The sequence below is a fragment of the Calliphora vicina genome, chromosome 5 (genome assembly GCF_958450345.1).
Source record: "Calliphora vicina chromosome 5, idCalVici1.1, whole genome shotgun sequence".
Lineage (NCBI taxonomy): Eukaryota > Metazoa > Arthropoda > Insecta > Diptera > Calliphoridae > Calliphora > Calliphora vicina.
The window spans coordinates 57,728,083-57,734,082 of record NC_088784.1 but is presented as its reverse complement, the minus strand read 5'-3'; positions in this window follow the sequence as shown (position 1 = coordinate 57,734,082).

The following is a 6,000-nucleotide window of genomic DNA, read 5'->3' as shown; positions in this document are numbered from 1 at the left end:
ATTTTCTGTTTCATATCAGAAAGTCGAGTTGATAATAAATTTAAAAATTATCAAATATTTAATTAAAAAATTAATTTACATTTTTTGGTTGAAATTTAATGAATAAACTAATAATTAAAACAAATATCTATTAGATACATATTTAGTAACATATTTATACAAAATTCCATCTGACTGAGATAATAATTTTTAAATTTTTACAAAATAAAATGAACTTAGGACTTTTGCATATTTATAGTTATTATATAAGTTTTAACCATTTTGACTACTAAAAACTATAAATTTTAAAGCTATGTATACTTTATAGGACATTTTATATTTTCTACACATTAACCGGTTTAACCGGTTTTTTAAAAAGTCGGTTTTTTATAAACACTAGTTGAGACCTCATAACTTATGAAATTAAAAGACCATCCGTCGAATTGCTTGTCTGCTGAAGGTAAAATATTTTTGCCATACATTTTTTTAAATATTATTTTTTATCATTTTGTGTAACAAATAATGAAAGCTTCATTTAGAAGACATGAATTTTCACGACAAATAAATTAATGATTATTAAAAGTACATATCGCACTGGTTCCTCCAAAGAGCGTCAACTCAAAATTTTCCAATTTTCACTTTTTGCAAGAAATCGATATGCAGTGGTCATATCTACCCACTGTAAAAATCAACTATCATTTTCTCTACTCTTTCGCCAAAAAATTCAGTTGTATCCGTACAGTTGTTTCATTGTAATGTATTGAAAAAAAAATAGTTTTTTGCTTCTACTGAACAACATTCAACATTGCGATATGTATTTTTAAAAATTCAAACCAATCATAGTTGGGGGTAGTGCACTAAATGATGATTGAAATCAGCATTGCACTATCACTCACTAAAATTGCAAAAAATTTAGTTTGCACTATTTTTTATCAGCTTTAGTGGTAATGCTTATTTTTTAACTAGCACTAAAAAATAGTGATAGTGATAATTTTTTCACTATCACTAAACGAAGATTTAGTGCAAAAATCTGCACTACAATTAATTAGTGCAAAATTTTAACCTGCAATCAAAAAATGGCTGCATTACACATACTATCACTAAATTTTCAAAAATCAGTAGTCACGAAATTGTTGAATCCGAAAAATAAAAATTTTAAATATTTTTTGTTATTTTTAATGAAATATTAGTCTTAAGTTTTAAATTAGTGTACAGAAATAAACTTAAACCAGTTTGAACGTAAAAATTTAGTGCACAATTTGAAGTTGCACTCAAATTAGTGCATACAAAAAAGTTGCAATAAACTGATGATTGCATTTTTTTAAATCAACTAATTTAATTTTGAGTGCAAAATTTTTTAACTCACTATCACTAATGCTTAGTGAGGCTGCTAATTTTCAACTCAGCACTAAATATGAACAAAATGATTGCACTAATTTTGCACTATCACTAAGTATTAGTGCAAACTGCAAAATCAGTGCACTACCCCCATCTATGAAACCAATAGTAGTTGGTAGACCAACTCTTAGTGCTTCTGCTTAAGATCCTAAGATAAAAAGTAATTGACCTTTTAATCGATAAACAATGACATTAATTATTACTTAGGTACAACAAAATGCTCAAATACTGTCAAAATAACTTATTTATGCTTATTTCTATAGAATTCGAAATAAATATTTTCTTTCCAAGCCCTGTAGAATACACACTTATTGACGACTTACAACAACAGAAAATCGGATAACCCTGGCAATAATACGTACTCATAACAAGCCTTTTGAGTTAAAAAACGTACATATATACATAGAAACAAAAAGGGCAGCTTCAAAATAAAAACAAAAATAATAATACAAGAACAAAAAATATATAAACACGCACGTTCACTTTATAGTAAAGTTTCTAAAGTGGTTGATCCCTTCATATAGATACAAAAACACTTACACATTCGCCAAAATAAATACCCACTTGCAACATTTAACTTTATCAGGCCGCAATATTAAACAACAACAACAGTAACAGAATAAAAACAAGTAAGAAAGTATGGTCGGTCAAGCCCGCCATATAATACCCTACACCAAGTAAATGAGTAAAAATATTTTTCTTCTAAAATATCAATAATTTTTATTGGTGAGTGATTTTCGGAAGTGAGCCTTATATGGGAGCTATGACCAATTATGGAACGATTACCATAAAATTAGGTCGTGTGATTTATGTATGTCTCTATGAAAGTTATTTATGTTGAATTTTGTGTATATACCAACATTTTTAAGTGATTTAAGCACGTTAAAGTGATTTTTGGAAGCGGGTCTATATGGGAGCTATGACTAATTATGGACCGATCCTAACAAAATTTGGTGACATGAATTTTGTATATACAAAACTTATTTGGAGCAAAATTTGTGTAGATACATATATAAATTCAACATTTATGACCGATAAAGTCCAATTTCGAGAGGACATTTGTATGGGGGCTAGGTGAAATAATGGACCGATTTCAGCCAGTTTCAATAGGCTTCGTCCTTGGGCCGAAAAAATATCGAAAATCTTCAAAATTGCGACCTGTACTCTGCGCACAAGGTTTACATGGATAGCCAGCCAACCAGCCAGACGGACGGACGGACATCGTTTAATCGACTCAGAAAGTGATTCTAAGTCGATCGGTATACTTTAAGGTGGGTATTAGACCAATATTTTTGGGCGTTCCACACATCTGCACAAACGCATAATACCCTCCCCACTATGGTGGTGTATGGTATAAAAAACGGCAGCATCATCAAAAATCTGCAACAACAAAGAACAAATTCATCCTTTACCAACAAACATCCGCATAAAAAGTTCTGCACTGATCTTATGGAGCTTGTATATGTGTATGAGTAGTGCCATCATCCATCTAACCAACTAAAGCAGCAGCCAACCAAACAGCGAGCCATACGTCGTCTGTTGAACTGCATGCATCCCATCGTGAGACAATGCATTGTGTTCCTTCCATACACGTTCGTCTTACACATGAGTGTTTACGTGATGTGATGTGACAGTGTAAAGAATGAAATTATGTTCAACTTAAATGTTTGATGATCAGGAACACATTTCCACAGATACAAATACTTATTTTATTACACATACAAATGCACCAACAAGTATTCGAATAATAAACATGTTTTCGTTTTCATTTGATTTATGAGTATTTTAATATAAATATCGGTTCAGATAATATCGGCTGCATAAAATAGTAAAGTTTATCAAGTTTATCTTTATTTTTACAAAACGATTGATAACAATGCGACAAAAATGTTAATGATACAAGTGTTATAGTTGTGTCTTAAAATGATTAAATTTAATGAGCTGAAATCAATATTTGTAGGCACAGCTAACTAAATGTAATATTTGTTTTACGAAAATTGAGGAAATAGCAAACAAACTTAAAACATACATAATAAAACCCTACATTCATTACGATAAGTTTTGAAAGTATACCGATCGGCTGGCTGGCTGTCCATGTAAACCTTGTGCGCAAAGTGCAGGTCTCAATTTTGAAAATATTTCTTTTTAATTTGGTATATACAATTTGTTTGGCCCAAGGGCGAAGCCTATTTGAACTAGTTTAAATCTGTGAATTATTCCACCTAGCCCACATACAAATGTCCTTCGGAAATTGGACTTCATCAGTCATAAATGTTTAATTTATATAGGCAGCTATGCAAAATTTCACTCCAAATAAGTTTTACACATACGGAATTCATATCACTTAATTTTATGATGATCGGTCCATAATTAGTCGTAGCTCCAATATAAGGCTACCGAAAATCACATTAACGACCATAAATCTCTTAAATATATTGGTATACACATAAAATAACTATCATATAGACATAAATCACACGACCTAATTTCTTGGCGATCGGTAATAGCTCTTCCGAAAATCATTCACGAAAATAAATTGTTGAAATTTTAAAAGAAAAATGTTATGCTCATTTACTTAGTGTAGGGTATAATATGTCGGGCTTGACCTACCATACTTTCTTACTTATTTTGTTTAAAAATGTCTATCAAATATACGATCAACTAAATAACCTATAGTTCAAAGCTTACATAGACATTGAAATTAGCATTTATTTAATGTATATTTTATTTTGATGGTATTCACCTTTATCCTGTTTAAGTCCTTTATAGCTTGCCAAAAAAGAAAGACTCTCGAAGCCCGTCTAATGACTGATGATTTCGTCGTTGGAGTCAAATATTTTTCCGCCAAAATATAGGTTTGGAAACAAGAAATAGTTACTAAATCATGGATTTTTGCCATGAAAACTGCTCATGTGTGTACACCAGTGTTGCCAATTTAGCCCTTTTTGGGCTAAATTTAGCCCTTTTCAATCTTGTTTAGCCAAAAAAATTTAATTTAATTAATTTAGCCTTTAGCCATTTTTTTAGCCTTTTTTATTTTCATTTAGCCATATATATTTACTCTAATGAAAATTATATATTTACTGTAATGATCTGAAATTTTTGGTGTTGAAAATGAGTAAAATCAGTTCAAAAAAATTGGCAGGGATATTATGACAAAAATTAACTAAAAATGTTGAACCAGTAAACAATTTAAGCACATACAAATTGTTGGACCTTCCATACATTAAAAAAATGCCATAACTAATATAGAGAAAATGGACGTTATTTGAATAAAAATTGTTAATAAATACGTTAATGATATACGCGAGGGTCCGGGCGTTTATAAAATCATATATAGGGTTAAAGAGAATACTTTTAACTTTATCTGAGCGATGTATTGACGTAAATATAGTACTTTAACAAATATTTTATAACACATGCCATGTAGTATACAATTTTCAAAGACTACAATCCAACCAATTTTGAAAGAAAAATTCAGTTCATTATCGATAATAATTTAGCTATGATCATTTTTATCTGATCAAATATAGAAAATTAACTTTTTTCCAAAATTAAATTAAATATTTATGTTTACATATTTTGGCTATCTTAGTTTTGATATGTTTACTAACTAATGGCAAAATTTATGATTTTGCCAATGAAAATCAATTCTGTCCGGCGACGTGTCTAATTTTTAGAATATTTTTTTCTGCATTACATGAGAGGCATATTTGCCATATATTCACTTATCATAATATCGAAGTTATCACAAAGGATTACTTTATACATAATTTGTCTTTCATATGAAAAAATTTACCTAGGAGCATTTTGCAGGCCAGGTGATAAATACAGGAATAAATATTCTTATTTTCTTGCATTTGAACATGTGTTATATTCATACATTTTTGTTTGTCTATTCGGCATAGCCAAATGTAACATTCTAAGTTATTTTTTGTGTCAAATGTATGTATTTTTTAAATTAAAAATTTTTGCCCTTTTTTAGCCTTTCTTTTCTAAGTATTTAGCCCTTTTTGTTCACCATGAATTGGCAACACTGGTGTACACTTTTGTGCACCCGATTGTCAGCAAAAGTGGCAGCCATCTTGCGGAAGGCTTTATCATACCCAAGTGATCATTTAAAATTGAAACCACTGAGCCATGTGAGATGCCTATGGCTTCCTCAATCTCTCGCACATTCAATCTCCGATCGGCCAACACCGGTACCGTGAAATAGCTCCCAAATGAAATAACTCCCAATGAAATAATTCCCATCAAAAATGAAATAATTCCCAAACTTGAAAAATGAAATAACTACCAAAGGGTAAAATGAAATTACTCCCAATAATCGGCGGTTTCATAATTTTAAAAATATTAGTTCCAAAAAAGAGAAATAACTCCCAATGAAGTAAATCCCGATAGAAATGAAATAATTCCCAATCCGAAGCAATTTATTTATATAATCTTAAGAAAGGAACTACAAAAGTGAAATTATTCTTCTAAACTGGTTTCAATCAAAAATTTTTTTTTGCATTGCCGGCCTATTTTTTTTTTGCAAGTAGAACCCAACAAAAATTAAATAACTCCCAATACAGTGAAATAACTCCTAATTCCCAAAATAAAATGAAATAAAACCCAAAAACA